This window comes from Phaenicophaeus curvirostris, chromosome 3, assembly GCF_032191515.1.
Source record: "Phaenicophaeus curvirostris isolate KB17595 chromosome 3, BPBGC_Pcur_1.0, whole genome shotgun sequence".
In the NCBI taxonomy this organism is placed as follows: domain Eukaryota; kingdom Metazoa; phylum Chordata; class Aves; order Cuculiformes; family Cuculidae; genus Phaenicophaeus; species Phaenicophaeus curvirostris.
Window position 1 is genome coordinate 70,659,053 of NC_091394.1, and position 18,155 is coordinate 70,677,207.

General features: G+C 36.9%; 1 protein-coding gene across 5 annotated transcripts in view; it reads left to right on the forward strand.

Moving 5' to 3' along the window:
- RALYL (RALY RNA binding protein like) overlaps positions 1 to 18,155 on the forward strand; it is a 400,435-nt gene that overhangs the window by 184,027 nt on the left and 198,253 nt on the right. The window lies entirely within an intron of this gene.

The following is an 18,155-nucleotide window of genomic DNA, read 5'->3' on the forward strand; positions in this document are numbered from 1 at the left end:
TACAGTATTGTTTCAAAACCAACACATTTGAAATCAGTGCAAAATCTATACAAATAAAACGTGCGTTGTTTTTACTCATGAAAAATCAAGGCTAAAAGTAAAAATGTAACATAATATAAACTTAGTGATTGTAATAAAAATACACTTTAGAAAGAATCTCTTTGAATTCTATAAAATGTTTCATAAACTTTTGTTAAATGGAGCCTGAATTCCTCATAATAACTTCAGTCTTGCATTGTGTATACTCCTAGATGCATCAGCCTGGCTTACCAAGAGAGCTGAGGAAAGTCCTTTTTCTGAGACTGACGCCTATACAAATAGATAGTGCCTACAGCTTTCTTCTCAGTAGCATTTGAATCTTTTTATTTAAAAAGTCTTGGCAGATTTATTCAGCGTTTAAACACAAGTGTAATAAGGGCACCTCATTTGTTTTAATTCTTTCTTTTTTTAGTCTGTCTAGACTATTTTAACAACCACAGGATTGTGCTTTGCTCATGGTGGGTGGTGTGCTTACATTTGCAGACTGTTATTTCAGGTTAAGTTTCTAATCTGGAATGTACCAGAACTTGGATGCAAACATCTGCTTGGGTTTGTGCTAAAAAACATTTTTATACAGAAAATAAGCAGTTAGAAACTGTAACTATCCCAGAATTAAAGATGCACTTTCCCCTTTCAGAGTTTCTTTGAATGAAAAAGCAGTATACCAGTCACTCACATCAGTGACTTGTAACACCCTGGATGGGTCCCTGGGAAAAAAAAAGCATAAATGTCTATTTATGTGTACTAGGTAAAGATCATGACAGGATATTTTAGTGTGTTAACATCACTTTGATAAATATTGATGGAAAATTATTTAGAAATATGATTTAAATTGAGAAGTCTAATAATCCCATCCTGTTTATCTTTAATGGTACAGATTTTATATATGTAAACCCTGGACATTCAACCAAAGGAATTTCTTTTGTATTTTTTGCAAAGATAGAACAGCACATAAATAAATAGGAAAGCTGATTATAATTTATATTCCCACCCTGCATTTTAGCAACCAGTCTTTAAGATGTCAGGTGTTTTCTTTCTGTTCCTAGTTATTATTTTCAATTTCTCTTTTCTACTAAGTGTCCTAAAAATAAAATCTTCCAGGGAAAGGCATCTGGAAATTAGTTGCCCTCTAAATCTTCAGTATGTGAGCAAAAAGCATCATTTTCCAAAATGCCATTGTTATTAACAGCAGTTCTTTCTACTTAATCCCACTATATTTTGCTCTTCCTTATCCTTCAGTATTTCAGGATTTCACATGAAAGAGATTAGAATTTGAATAGTTTCTGAATACTTCAAACTGTCCTTCTTTCTAAACCAAGGACATGACTAAAGACACAGTTTCTACTATTTGAAGATATTTATCTTCATTTCTTAGTCCATTTGAGTTCAGGTGAGTAGCAAAGTTGCAGAGACATAAAAACAGAAAGAAGGCGTGGTACACTTTCATAGATCTCTGGTGGTCAGGGAATGAATTTAATTACAGAGGTTCGGGACATTTTTTTTAAGCTATTTTGCATTCTGTTTAAAATAAAACCATTATTTACTGGGCTAGTCTTAAAGTGTGAAGACAGCATTTTCTTCCTTTGGGGAGATCTGCCAAGTTCTGCTTCCTGTGAAGAATAGGACTTCTCTTCAGTTTTTATTATGAGGCCGTTCCCCCTTGTCCTGTCCCCTGTCACTCGGGAGAAGAGGCCAGCACACTCCTCTCTACAACCTCCTTTCAGGTAGTTGTAGAAAGCAATAAGGTCTCCTCTCAGCTTCCTTTTCTTCAGGCTAAACAACCCTAGTTCCTTCAGCCACTCCTTGTACAACTTGTTCTCTAGCCCCTTCACCAGCTTCGTTGCTCTTCTCTGAACATGCTCCAGAGCCTCAACATCCTTCTTGTGGTGAACACAGGATTCAAGGTGTTATCTCACCAGTGCCGAGTACAGAGGGAGGATAACCTCCCTGGACCTGCTGGTCACACCGTTTCTGATACAAGCCAAGATGCCATTGGCCTTCTTGGCCACCTGGGCACACTGCTGGCTCATGTTCAGTCGGCTGTCAACCAACACCCCCAGGTCCCTCTCCTCCAGGCAGCTTTCTAGACAGACTTCTCCCAGTCTGTAGCACTGCATAGGGTTGTTGTGCCCCAAGTGCAGGACCTGGCATTTGGCCTTGTTAAACCTCATGCCATTGGACTCTGCCCAGTGGTCCAGCCTGTTCAGATCCCTTTGCAGAGCCTCCCGACCCTCCAGCAGATTGACACTTCCACCCAGCTTAGTGTCATCCACAAACTTACTTAGGGTGAATATTACATTAGGGTGATTGTTACAATGTTACATTAGATGTTTGTCCATGTTTCTATGGAAGTTCTTGGAAGTATTATCTTAGTAGCCATTGAACTGTTTAGAAACATGACTAAATGTTTATGCTTTGCAAAGCAATTGTTCTTCTGGACAAGGTTATTACAAATTTCTGCTTTAGCTGTTGTAACTACACTGCATGTATTACTCATGCTTTCACGTAGATTAATGTATCCCTTCCACTCATGTCAAGCAGTCCAAATGTGTAAGTTATACATCTGAGGATTTATAGGTCACATAGCAACAAACAAAAGAACAAGTTTTTTACTCTGTCAGACATCTTTACTGTCCTTAGATCCTACAGTTTACGCTTCAACTTTGGTATTAGTCAGAGCATTTCACAGGTCTTTTATACTGCTTCATCAAGGAAAGGAAAGCAAGAATAAGTGCATGTCTACGTAATTTGTTGCTTTTCTTAACATGAGTGTATACATTAGAATTCCCAATTTATTTTGGACTGGTAGTAAAGATCTCAGTTTCCAAAAGAACTTCAGTGTTTCAGAATGGATGGCTTGTTCAGAGCATTTTCCAAACATTCAAAGAGAGGAAAATGCATCAAATAGTAAGTTGTTATTTTTAGATTACCAATATATAAAAGACAGAGGTGGCTGCAATTTTCCACTCCATCTTAAATGTGTTTCTTTACACTTCTTTTTTATTATACCCTTTAGAGGAGTCAACAGACAGAGAAAGAAATAGCTCAATAAAAATGACTGGAAACATCTGAGGAAATCACTTTTTTTGTAATACCTATGTAGGGAAATTTCATCCAGATCCTTTTCCTAACCATGACAAACACTTCTCTTGTGAATGTATTTTTACTTTTCTAGAAGCTCGTAGCAGTTAAATTTCCTTTATGTAAATACTAAAGACAGGGATGAAAGTCACATATTAATTAAAATTAAAGAAATAAGGGACTAATAACCATTTCCTCAAACATTGTTTCTTCTTTAGACTCCTAGTTCTTTCTACAATGAAAAACACAAAGACAGAAGCAGAAAAAAGCATTAAATCAGCATGGTTTTGCTGTAAATATACAGATAATTTTAAATGCAAGTCCTTACATAAACTGAAGGTGAGCTAGCTTAGAAGATTTAATTTAAAGTAAGCTTATTCCAGTTTCTCTCCAAAATGTTACTTGTATCTATTGATCTCTTATTCTGGTTTCTTATTCCACAACATCTCATGAATTTTCCCAATAATCAGGAGTTGAATAACTTGTCAGAATATCTGTAATCAACATCTAATCAGTTTTAGAGGAAACACTGCAAGGATGGATAAAAATAGTAAAAGGCTGTTTTAAGTGGCATATCTTATTGATGATGACAATGATACAATGATGCTACTCAACTGCAGCTTAGTCTTAGAATTTAAAATAATTCCAATGTTGGGTTGTTTTTTTTTTTCTTGAAAGGATTTATGTAACACATGCAGGAACTGATGAACAGTTCCTTCCTCACATGACAGTTCTCATCACTTACACAAATGAGATACGTATGTAGGAATTGTTGTTGTACTGCTAACAAAGCAGCTACACAATTTTTGAAAAGTGATAAGATGCTTTTTAGTAGGGTTTGGTTTTTTTTTCCAAAAAGGATATAAGAATACACAAACACATCAGGAGAATAACAGTACTAGCAGAAATTAGGGACTTTATGTGGTATGCACTGTGGTTGGGGAACTGTGACATGCATGTTAAAAGACCAGTCTGGCCCTTGATGAGTATGTTTTAGTTTCAAAATAATTAACTCTGTCAAATAATTCATATTTGTTGACAAGACCAAGTTAAGCACACATAGTATCACATGTGTTGTTATTGGGATGATAAGACAGTATGGACTGAAAGTAATCAATTCAAGCTGCCGAAGTTAATCACTTAAGCCAAGTGAAATAACACACACAACTCTTCCATAGATTTCATACACACTTATAATTAGCTTTGCCTGCTTCTGTGGTCTTTTTGTTTTGCACCTTTAAGTAGCCAAGTTTTATTAGTGTGAATGTGTTTTAATACATATTTGAGCGTTTCCTGAGAAAACTTGTTTGAAGAAACACACAAAAAGTTAATTGGAAGCAAACAGTAACCTTGGACATGCTAGATCAAACAAAATCTAGGTAAACTAGATAAAATTAAAGAATATTTAGAATAATAATTATTGAAATTCAAGGGCTATCAAAGACCTTTTCATAACGGACACATTCACAAGAAGGAAAATCCTTAGTCGTTTCAAGTTGTTGAAGAAAAAAACATAAATTGCATCTGTTCAAATTCACTTGGAGGATGACATCAAAAACCCTGCCATTTCAATTTATACCCTTCCTCATCCCTGTTAAGCCAATTAAAGCTATACTGTGATTTAAAGCAGAGTTACTTTAATAATGAATCCTTCTAATAATAGTCATCCATTAGCCCAGAGGTTAGATACTATGACAGCAAGAGCTATAGAATTATCTTTACAGGGTAGAAAATCTGAGGAATAAATTATTCATGTTAAACTATTTACTCTAGCCAGTTTTTACTGCATTCCTATCAGATAGTTTACAGCTCTGTAGCATGATGTCAGAGATTGAATGTAATCAACAGAATAAACTATTTAAGTGTAAGATTCATAGGGACATTTATCCACTCAAGTTTATTCAGTCTCAGGGGGTGCAGAGGAGATAATATGAAGCATGTTTATGTTAAAAATTCTAGAATTTAATGTTTTGTACTGAAATTTCTAAAAATTTTCTTTTAAGGCTTGTATTTTTTTGCTTAAAAAATAAAGCATAATCATTTTTCATTTTGAAAATTGAGTGGAAATTGGTTCATTTATCCTTTTTTTCTTATCCTGTCCCACATGTATCGGCAGCGTGGAAAGAAAAAGCAATGTACTGCATACTCAGTGTTACCAGAAGCATTCTTTTACAATCTTTAAAAATGTTTTGCAGTTGAAACATATCTAGTGCCCTTACTTTTGACTTACATTAAGAGGCAAAAATTCCATTTAATTGCACTTAAAATCCTACTTTTTTTTTTGCAACTGACTTGGGAAGGCTACAGTTTCACTTTGAGTGGCAATACAGTCAGCTCCTGATAAGGAATGAGAGATTACATTCACTTCAGGTGTGGCTGATCTAGTGATTGCAAGACCATGCACTTTTAGGTACAATATACTAGGTAGGTGCAAAAATAATTGCTATTTTTTGTCATTATAAACCATGTTGCTTATTTTGGATTAAACTTTTATATAAGTGTTCATGCAGTATGCCATTTTAAAGTGCAAATTTACCCTACTTATTTATGCTAATGTTTTGGGGGTTTTTTTACTGTTTATTCTTTTCTATATTACGTGGTCAAATTACACATGGATAAAAGCAGATTTGAGTAATTTTGTTGTATGAGTTCAAAGCAGGACATAAAGCAGCTGAAACTGATAGTAATAATAACCAAGCTTTTGGCCAGGGGACCATCAACAAGCAAACAGTTCAACATTGGTTCCAAAAATTTCATAACAGGAACAAGAGCCTTGAAGATGAGAAGGGTTGTGGAAGTTTTTTTGTGATAGAGGGCTATAAATTGTGGGTCAGTATTGAAGAAGACTCACAAAAAACAATTTCAGATCTTACAGAAGAGTTAAAGGTTGACCATTCCACAATTGTTTGACACTTGCACTTGACTGGAAATTCAGAAAAAGTTCAACAAAATGATGCCATCTATGAGTTGAATGAAAATAACAAAAACAAACATCACGGTGGCAAAGTCTGCTCTGCGTTTCTTTTGCACAACAAAATGATCCATTCCTTGATCACACTATGACATATGGAATCATAGAACTGTACAATGTTTTGGGTTGGAAGGGACCTTAAAGATCATCTAGTTCCAACCCCCGTGTCATGGGCAGGAACATCCCACTAGATCAGGCTACCCAAGGCCTTGGGTAACCTGGCCTTGAACACTTCCAGGGAGAGGGCATCCAGAACTTTTGCTGACCAACTTGTTCCAGTGCCTCACCACTCTCATTGTGAAGAATTTCCTCCCAATGTCTAGTATAAATCTTCCCCTCTCCAATTTATAGCCATTCCCCTTAGTCCTATCATTACAGACCTCTCTAAAAAGTTCCTCCCCAGCTTTCTTGTAGGCCCCCTTCAGGTACTGTACAGTCTCTATAAGGTCTCCTAGGAGCTTTCTCTTTTCCAGGCTGAACAACCCCAACTCTTTCAGCCTGTCCTCATGATATCTGCTCCAGCCCTTTGATCATCTTTGTAACCCTCCTCTGTACCTGTTCCAACAGTTCCATATCATTCTCATGTTGGCAGTTCCAGAACTGGACACAATACTCCATGTGAGGTTTCACAAGAGCGGAATAGAGGGGCAGAATCACCTCCCTCAACCTCCTGGCCACACTTCTTTTGATGCAGTCAAGGATATGGTTGGCCTCCTGAGCTGTGAGCATGCATTGCTGGCTCATGTCAAGCTTCTCATCAATCAGCACCCCCAAGTCCTTCTCTGCAGGGCAGCTCTCAATCACATCATCCCCCATCCAGTACTGAAGCCGTGGATTGCCCTGACTAGTGTGTAGGACCTTGCCAAGTTCAGGTCCAGCTGCACCTTGGCCTGCCTGACCTCATCCCTACACAACCAGGCAGCATCCCGATGCATGTCCCGGGTTAGCTGTCCCTGCTTGCACTGTGCAGTTCCCTCTTGTTCTTGAGTTTGACCAGCAAGTCTTGACTCAGCCACTGTGGTCTCTTCCCTTTGCTGCCTGATTTCCTACATATGGGGACTAAGCGCTTTTGTGTCTCATGGAAAGCGTCCTTAAATATTTGCCAGCTCTGTCCCGCTCCCTTATTCCCTAGGATCATGTGCCGGGGGGTTGTTCAGAGTAACTCCTTGAAGAGCTGGAAGTCTGCTTTCCTGAAATTTAGGGTCCTGACTATACTCCTCTCTTGCCCCATATGCCTCTGGACCTTGAACTCCTCCAGTGCATGATCACTGAAGCCCAGGCTACCTCCAAACCTAATTTTACTGATGAGTTTGCTTGTATTAGTGACCATCAGATCCAGTATTGCATCTCCTCGGGTGGGAGTCTCTATCAGCTGGATAAAGACATTATCTTCAGTACTCTCCATGAGTCTCCTGGATTGCCTACAGCTTGCCGTGCTACTTTTCCAGCATATGTCGGGGTGGTTGTAGTCCCCAAGTAGGATAAGAGCTTGCGAACATGAAGTCTCTTGTAGCTGGAGGAAGAAGGCTTCTTCGGTTTGCTCTCCTTGATCAGGTGGCCTGTAGTATACACCAACCACAAGGATCCCACAGGTTCCTCAGTCTTTTATTCTGACCCATAAGCTTTCAACCTGTTTGTGGCTACTCTTCAATGCCAGCTCTTCATATTTTATCCCTTTACTGACATAGAGGGCAATGCCTCCACCCCTCTTTCCCATCTGTTTTTTCTGAGCAGCCTGTAGCAATCGATCACCACACTCTGGTCATGGGATTCATCACACCAAGTTTCAGTGATGGCAACTAGATCACAGCTTTCCTTAGATGCCTTCAGGATGAGAGGGTAGAGGAAGAAGAGTTCTACAGACAGCTTTTGATTTGTGTTTATGAAATGTCTCAGAAAAGTTTATGTATCTACTTAGTAAGGGGTTGCATGACTGTGGTGGAAAAGGGAGCTAAAATCAGACTCAAGTACAAGACTGAAATCAGACTGAAATATACGACTGACTCTAAGACTCTAACAACATCATCATTCAATCAATATTCAAATTTTTCTTTATTAGATGCCTGAATAGTTTACACATAGATGTTGGAAACTTTACTAATACCATGGATAAAATTCCATTGCCATTGTGCATACAATGAACTGTAAGACTTATCAAGGAAAGGAATTTTAGACGTCTTGTTGCATATCCTCAGTGGCTGGAAGGATCCCTTGGTTCTTGACTGTGGTTTTAATCTTAAACTTTGATATATGCATATCATATTCATAGTTTGAAAAGATAGACTAGGTTTTCTGGATAGGTGTTCAGGTGAATGACAGCCCAATACCTTGGGTTTATGACTCAGGATGTACTGCATAGGCTAACGAATAAATCCGAGGCTCTGCAGGGGTGTAGCAGTCTACCATATGTTGTCGGCAAATGTGCTTGAGTCTAAAGATGCAGTTCACTCATGACTAATATGAAAATCTAACCAGGCTGAATAAATGGGGTAAAAGAATGATATGGATAAAACAAAAGCACAATATGCCAGTGATTTATTGCATCATTTGGGGAAAGTTATTGGCAGAGCTAGATTCAGATATCAGGATTACTTCACTGTCAGTACTAGCTTTTCTTCCTCTAAATCAGATGCACAATATGGTTATCTGGCATAAATCCCCAAGACAGACATCTGAGAGGGACGTTATCGAGTGAGTGTAATAGCAAATGTGATTCTAATTTGTCTCTGATTACGAAAGCCGAGTACTGTTAAATTCCTCCCTTCATTATGAAACATCAAATAATTACTTTGATCAACTAATACTGAAGATAAATTGTAAAAAATACCTGTGAAAAGAAAATTCAGAAAAAGTACTTAGAAATATACAAGTATAAGTGGTATGGACAGGAAAGAGATACCACTAATCCTCAAAACAGTCCTGTGTTTTCTATCAAAATGTATATTCTCTATTAGTGCCTTAGCATTTTTGCAGGGCTTTGCATTCTTTCAATTCATTCATGCAACAACCCACTGACCTGGAATATCAACAGTATAATTGCCAGTTTCTAAAGAAAGAGGATAAGTTTGAGAGATTAAGTGACTTGCATAAGGCCTCTTATCAAGTCTGTAGCAGAGGAAGGATTACAATTTGGAAGCTCTTGAGTTCTTTTTGATATTCAGCAGCCTATACCATGGCATACCTCATCTTCCATCATCTACCAGCAGTTCTGGCTGAATGGGGAAGTTCCATATGAAGGCTGGCAAATGGCAGACTTATTTACAAGAAAGGTGAGAGGGAGGATCCAGGAAACTAGAGGCCTGTCAGTCTGACCTCAGTGCCAGGGAAAGTCATGGAGCAGGTCATCTTGAGTGCTACCACACTGCATGTGCAAGACAACTGGGTCAGCATGGGTTTATGAAGGACATGTCCTGCCAAACTAACCTGATCACCTTCTATGACAAGGTGACCTTCTTGGAGGATGAGGGAAAGGCTGTGGATGCAGTGTACTTGGACTTCAGTAAAGCCTTTGACACCATTTCCTACAGTATTTTGCTTGAGAAACTGGCTACCCCTGGTCTGGACAGGCATCCCTGGATTGATGGGCTGAGGCCAAAGGGATGAGATTTATCAGGGCCAAGTGCAGAGTCCTGCACTTGGGACACAACAACCCTATGCAGTGCCATAGGCTTGGGGTAGAGTGGCTGGAAAGCTGACTGGTTGAGAAGGACCTCGGGGTGTTGGTTGGCAGCTGATTGAACATGAGTCAGCAGTGTGCTTAGGTGGCCAAGAAGGCCAATAGCATCTTGGCTTGTATCAGAAACAGTGTGGCCAGCAGCACCAGGGAAGGGATTCTGCCCCTGTACTCAGCACTGGTGAGGCTGGACCTCGAATATTGTGTTCAGTTTTGGGACCCCTCACTACAAGAAAAACATTGAAGTCCTGCAGTGTGTCCAGAGAAGAGCAATGAAACTGGTGAAAAGGCTGGAGAACAAGTCCTATAAGGAGTGACTGAGGGAACTGGGGCTGTTTAAGCTTAAGAAAAGGAAGCTGAGGGGAGACATTATCACTGTCTACAACTACCTCAAAGGAGGCTGTAGGTCTCTTCACTCAGGCAGCAGGTGATAGGATGAGAGGAAATGGCCTTAAGCTGAGCCAGGTAAGGTACAGATTGGACATTAGGAAAAATTTCTTCACAAGTTATCAAGCCCTGGAACAGGTCACCAGGCAGGTGGTTGAGTCATCATCCCTGGAGCTATTTTAAAGGTGGGTAGATGAAGTGCTAGTGATTCTATGATTCTACATGATTAAAATCTGATTTCAGAGTCTTAGAAAATAATAGAGGAAACATAAGGGAGCAAAATTCTAGTCAAAATAATATTACTGAAAGTTTTCTTGGACTCTTCCGTAGAATAAAACTGGCTGAAATAGTCCATCTATGAGTCATATATAGCAATTCCACAAGCAATGAAGATGGGACATTACTTTAAAAAAAAGCATGACAAAGTAATCTTGTTCCCTTAAGAATAATTCAAAAAAATAATTTATATGAATGTCACTACATTTAATGTCACATGTCCCACAACTTAGTATATAATAGAGAAGGTTTGGAATGACAGTGTTGTGTAGGGGAAGCATCTAACCATGTCACAGGTATCCTTATTAGACCTGGTTTTGAATAATGGCTTTAAATTCTAAGGCATTATAACAATTCACTGATTAAAATTTTAAAAGATGTTGTGCTTTAGACTGTGAACTCCCTTGAGAGCAGAAAAAACTGATGAAGTATATTAGAAAGGTTAGAAATATAAAAAATGATAGTAGGAGAATGTTACTTGCCAAGGCTCATTTAATCCTCACAGTGATATGAAGCTGAAGAGAAAGCAAAACCAAGAGGAAGCAACACTGCCAAATGGGAACATGCAATCAGAGAACAAAAAATGCTTGAAATTAGCTTGAAATGTATATATAACAGCACAAATAGCTAAGGTTGTTTATAGGCAATTCGTAATACCACCAAGTCACTAAGTGAATAAAAACACAGCAGTCCTGCAACTTTTACTGTCATTATACCTAAAAATGAAGACTGAAAACAGATTTAGGCCATGAAAACTGTAGAAAGTCAGAAATACATTAAAAATTATTAAGAAACCAGCAGGAATGACTGATCAGGAAAGATTAAAATAGCTTGCTGTGTAAATGATAAATGATAACTCAGAGTAGATGAGATAGCTGGCTGGAAATAGATCTGGCCAAAATATTAGAAATGAATGGAAAAATCAGCAACATTTGTTTGCCTTTTTCTAAATAAGAACTTAAAAAAATAATCTTTTTCAGTTCTATCTCCAGGAGCCTGACTGACAGCACATAAAAGTAGCACATCCCAAGATGAAAAGTTTCCATTATTAGTTTCCTGGATAGACATATCCAGTGCACAGGTTGTAACCAAGACATGTTAAAGAAAAGTTTGAAAGTTAACCCTTTATTTTATTGCCTGGAATTAATGTCAAAATATTCTAATTGTATTCTCACAATAGATGAGATGTTACCTGAGGGATAATACTGAAAATCTTGTTCTGGAATTTGCTAGGTGACCTCAATTTCTGTGTCCCTTCACTCTTTCCAGGAAAAGCTCATCTCTTATGTGATTAGAGAGTTAGGTAATGTAACATACTTGCCCTATTTCAAACTCCTCTTCACTCAGTTTCCCAGATAATCTAAGCTTTCTTTTTTAGATTTGGTTTAATATTTCTCTCCTGTATTCACTGTATTATTTACACAACTATACTGGTATGTGTTATCATAATTATTTTTTTATCCTAGCCAACAGGATTATGTTTTAATTTTACAATTGATGAATGTGGAAAGATTTGTATGAAACAGGACTTAAATATGATGTGTAAAAAAGACCCGTATTTGAGTCCTCATTTGTTAGGTATCCATATTTCTTTACATGGTTATTTAGGATTATTTTCAATATCCTGAGAACAAAAATTATGTGAATGGGAGGGAAAATCTCCATAACGCTCTTCCAACAGGTTTCATTTTCTTCTGCCTGTTTGAGTAGAAGAAGGTCTCAGTGCCATGAGCTAGTGCAGCACAGTGAGAAGCTGTAGCTTCTGTCTAACTGTATAGACCTCAGACTTACTCCTCTTTCCTCTCCGTTCCTGGAGGTGGTGCTGCTCCTGAGAGAGGGTACCCATCACCCCCTAAATCTTTCAAATGTTTAAACAACTGACCTAAAATAATGAATTACTAAAGGTGTTTTATGGTATTTGTCTGGAATGGTATTGTTAATGTCTAGTTATAAATACCTTTATATAGTCATATAATATCATTATAAAGTAGATACATTTTCTTCACCTTCCACATAGAGTATTTGTCTCTTTGTGAAGAGTGACAACCGGAGATGAAGTGCAATCTGTTTACGTCATTTTATTTTTTATTTCTTTACAAGATGTGGCATAGCGAGTATTGATGCATTTTGTTATTTATATGGCTCCAGAAATGAAATCTTGAAGGGAGTGTTGTCTGTGCTATAGACATGGTGTGTCAACCTCTTCTTAAAAGTAATTGAAAGGAAAATTTAAAGCTAAACCATAAAAAAATAAGAAGTGTGTAAAAGGTAGAATTTCTTAGGAGGAGAAAAGGGAAGAAGATTCTTTGACTTGAATGAGGATTGGAAAAGCTCAAATATTTTGATGTGTACTTAGCTAAACAATTTATGAATAAGTTTTTCTTTATTTGTGTGACCCAGATATAGGGATTCACTAAAAAATAATTTAAAATATGAAGAAGAATGGATTTTCCAAGACAAAATATATTTTTATCTGATAGCTTTCTGTTTTTTCCGTTACCTCCTTCTTTCCCTCCCATTATGGTATAGCCAATATTCTTACTTCCAGCAGGTATGTAGTATTTTATAGGGGTTTGCCAAGGACTAGTTTTAGCTGAGATAAAATAGATTTAATGACTGCTATTTAAAGAAATTAAAGTTAATATTGAATTTTATTCATAAAACATTAGCACCAATGCATGATATATCTAGTTGTAGGTCATTTTATCCACTGCAGGACCAGGACACTTCCAATGTTTAAATATCTTAACTTTGTATGCAACACTGCAATAGTGTGAATGTTGCCACTGTTGCTAAAAAGTAATTCAAAAGGAGAGAAAATGTATTATGGTCTTAATGCTTTTTTTCTTGATAAATATTTTCTATTTCTTGATTCTTAAATCTTAAGGAGACTGAGTCACTGAAAATCTCAATTATTTAAGCAGAGATTGAATTTTGATATCTACCAAAGTTCAGCTATTAACTAATGCTGGATAATAGAACGACAGATAAAAGTTGCTTAGAAATCATGAAGATAGCACCATGTCTTTGAGGCCAGAAAGTGACCATGTGTTATAGTGCTGCATTTTGTTCATCTAAGGACAAATACTGTGATGTCTGATATACGCCAGGATGACCACATTCAGCTCAACTCCCAGAGATCTTAGCAATTAGTTTTTGCAGTTGGTACATTTTTCTGTAGATATTATTGTTGAGACAGATTTCACTGGCCAACCACATGTCTGTTTAGATCTTTTTCTATTTTTCCTGACAGGAATCCTGACTATAAAATGTGTATTGTGCACCTTACTGTGCAAAATTTATTATTGTAAATGGTAAAAGTTAAGATTTGGCATTTAGTGGTGCTTAGAATAAGGTGTCTATGATGGGAATTTTCATATTTAAAAATCTTTCCCTGCAGAATTAGTCTTTTGTTATTACATAGATGTAGTACAGAGTCCTGATTATTTCCTGGCTCACTTCTAAAGATGACCTCAAACTGAATTTGTATTTTTTTTTGGGGGGGAGGGTTAGAAATGAAAGCATGTCTCATTTTTTCTAACATTATCTTTGTAAAAACAATAATAAGTACATAGATGCATGATGTTAAATCTCTCCCTATATAAGTAATATGGTAACACAGTTCAAAGATATTTTCAGAAAGGTTTTCAGTTTTCTTTAAATGTTCCCGGCTTTCTTGTTTTGGTTTTTCCACAGTAGACATTAATTTTTCCTAAAGTCACTGTGAGAAGTAGTAAATTCATATATACAGACTTCTTCTATTTGCTTTAAATAATCATAGAATCATAGAACAGTTTGGGCTGGAAGGGACCTTAAAGGTAATCATGTTTCAGCTCCCCTGCTGTGCACAGGGACACATCCCGCTGGACAAGGCTGCTCAAGGCCCCATTCAACCTGGCCTTGGACACTTCCAGGGAAAGAGCATCCACAACATCCGTGAGCAACCTGTTCCAGTGTCTCACCATGTTCATCATGAAGAATTTATTCCTAATCTCTAACCTAAGTCTCCCCCTCTCCAATTTAAAGACATTCCCCCTCAAACAACATTAGAACATGAAAGAAAATAGCTCCAGGATAAAAAGACAAATTTATCAAGGCTCCTGAAATTATTACTAAAATTGTTGAAAGCAAAACTGAAACTAAAAAATGAATCCAAATCTTTCATAATATTTCTTAAACTCTTTTAAAGAGTTTTGCCTATTGAGTCTAACAAAATTTCTTCAAGTTGGCCTCTTGGTCTATTCAGCACAAGAAAATGCATAAAGATAATTTCAGAGAAAAATTTTTAGTATTCAGTAGAAATTTAACTGGAGTGATGAGTTCCAATCAGTTTTTTAAGATGAGAAACAGTTGTACAACTAGGAAGATGCTGAAGTGATTTGCTCTCAAAATCCCTTTAAGCAGCTTAGGTTCTCAAGTCTCCGTATGACCCAAATTGTTTTGCAAAATGCAAGATGTATAAGCAGCATGGAAGAAGAGGTCCAATAAGATTGTCATGATCCTGTCTTGCCCCATCTCCCCTCCAAAATACCTAAGTGTTCCTGGGATGTACAATTGGACAACTTCCCTGTCTTTTGCTTCAGATCCTGTGCTTCTCCCTGCAGCTGGAAACAGCCAAACTCTAAAAAGAATCTTTGTCATCACTATTCTGGTGTTAGCTACAAAGTCCTAGGATGATCACCTCCTGTGAAATGGAATATATGGGTTCAAATGCTCATTTTATGAACTGAGAATGAGTTTCTCAGACACAAAGCAAAGCTTTGTCATGCTAGTGCTTAACTGAACTTCACCAGAAAGTGAAGGAAAAGTGACGGAAGGCAGGGCTTAATATCTACCCCCCTTTTCAGCACCTCAAATTGAGTGGTTTAGACTTATCCCGTGTGTGTTTTGGACAGTAGGAATCTTATACTACTCATTTACATTTTAAATCCTGTTTAACATATCAGAAATTTTAATGTTAAAAACAGGTTTGCAAACCTTGCTATTTGAGCCAGATGTCTATGTAATAATGCAAATGGTCTAATTTATAACCTTTATGTTTAAGTGTACAATGACTTAAATTAGTAAGTTCTGGGTAGAATAATTAAATGAGCCACAGCACAAAAAAAATGCTGTATATAAGGAAGTGTATTAAATAAATAAATATAAAGAGATGTATTGACAACTAGATGCTGTTCAGAAAGCATTTCTTAAAAGATATATTTGGTGTATAGAGGATAATTTTTACCAGAAAATGTCACAGCAACAATAGGAAATTAGCAAGATACCTTATTAAAGGCTGCAAGGAAATGAGATTATTTTAGATATGGTTCTCTCACTATTTAATCTATTTCTGTGGTTGTATGAGTTGCAGTGTTTGTGATTTTAGAGAAGACAGGTATAATTCAGTACTCTCAGGAGGAAATTATGAAGTGTAAAACTTATCGTAAATTCTTTCTTATTGTAATGAAGATCCCATGTATCTTTGATTTTTATGAAATATTCACAATAGTATAGTATGTCAACCAGCAAGGCAATCAAATCTCAATTATTCACATGTTAATACTATTCTCACCCTTTGAATTTCTGCAATACATTTTCCTGACTGCTCATTTGAATGAGAACCTACTAGACAACTACTTTTCTTTGTGTTATAAAAATATTGTAAATTTGCATTGCAAAGAATGACTACAAGAAAGAAACCTCCAATGTCTTATTCAAAGTCTATTTTAATTACCGCATAGCAAGATTGGGCAAAATTAAAGTAAGAAGTTTTATTAAACAAAAAATGGAAAGGTTTACTAAATCCCATGTTAAATGGTTAACCAATAGAGGAAATACAGAGTGTAGTACTCTGGTGTTTTGAAAACAGTTGTGATGATAATAATTAGAGAGTTTCATTGTGTGCAATTTTCATGCAGGTCTTGCTTGGCAGAAGATTTTCTATAGATTTTATCCTCTTGTCATTTTTGTTATTAGTATTCCAGTTGTGCCCAAATGTTCCAGCTAAGGTCACATATTTGTATTAAAAGCTATATAAAATTACATTGAGAGACAGATCTTAGTTAAAGAAAAATGCAAGTTTGATGCCTAAAAAGTGAAAACAGAGGAACAAAATGTGTCTTACTGAGAATCATACAGCAAGCTAGTTGAAAACCCAGGTCTACCTGCCGTCTACTGCTTTCTAGACTAGTGGTCTTGCTTGTGAGTCACTACCTCTGTGACTTTAGTAAAGTCAGTTCAGCTACACAGATAATAAACCTACACAGACAACATGAACAAGATACTAAGAACTACATAAGGACAGATATAGCTTTTTTTGCTGGATTTTCTTGAAGATTAACACAATGATGTCCGTGTTATGCTTTCTGAAGAGAAGTGGTATTTGCATGCTGAACTGTTGTGCATTTTGGTTCCACAGGGAACACCAGTGGTTCCCTTTCACCAGCTACTTGACAGCATTAACTTTTATCTTTATGCCTAGCTTACTCTGCCATGTCACTTCTTCAGTTTGGGCCATTAGGTCTCGTTAAGCTAATATTGTCAATTATTGTCACTTTGAGTCCTGTGTAAAAACAGGTATACCTAAGATGGATTTAAAGTTTCTAGTTCTCAGATAACATCATTTTCATCATATCGGGTAATATCACCATGCAAACATGGTTTCCAGTATGCATTATATTTATGTTTTGTAGGTGGTTTCTCTTCAAATTATAATGGTACCAAACATATTATTATGACTGTTCATGATATTCAAGTTAACTAAATATAGACATGACTTCAACATGGATGATCTGCACAGCAGTCTCAAAATATATGTTATTGAGGCTGTCGGATGAAAAAGCTCAGAGGCAAAAATCCTGGTTTTCCAAGACTAAATTTTTTCATGTATACAGTGTCTTGTGTCACTACAATGTATTTAAAATCTATAAATGTACAAGAAAACATTTTTTTTCTTGTTTTCTACAGTGTTGTCTCTAAATGTTGTCATATGAAGCTGGTGTATTTAGTTGTTAAGCAAGTGGAAGCTATTTAACTGATAGCTCCACTTCATGCATTCCTTTAATACTCTTTTGCTAGGACTTGGGAGGACTGCCCACAAAATTCTATTGTGTGTTCTTACCTGAAGGGTGGGGGTTGGATCCCGTTTGATGGAGACGGTCAAAGTGTTGATGGCTGTAGCTGTGGTCATCTTGTTCACCGGGAGCTGTGCAGAGTTCAGGAACAACTGTTTCTTTTTTTGTCAGTCTAGCTTAATGGTAGCTATTCATTTAAAATATGAGCCTTCTGCTAGTTAGGGTAGAGCTTTAGGTGTCCAAAGTAGAGGTCATTATTTCTTTTCCGTTTGAGAAATGAACTGAGCTTTAACTGTGAGCAGTATTCAAGTCAGTACTGTTCTTTTCTGAGCTGCTACTATGACATGATCATAAGTATGAACAGGTTAAAAAATAGTATCATTCTTAGCTGTAAGAGATGATCTGTATTTTACTGCTGTCTAAAGGAACTCCTTCTTAAAAAAACAAGTGTTCACTATTTAGAGGTGCGCACATTTTTGACATTTCTGTTGTCTGATGTGACTAAAAGACCCCCAGCTGCAGAATAGGACAATTCCTTTAATTTTACTTCCATTTAAACAAATTGATGTAAATGGAGGGGCCTGCTGGGAGGTGTAATTTGTATACATATTAATAAAATTAGGTGCACTTCAGAAGTGAAGACTAGATGAACACTAAGAAGTAGGTATTTTGC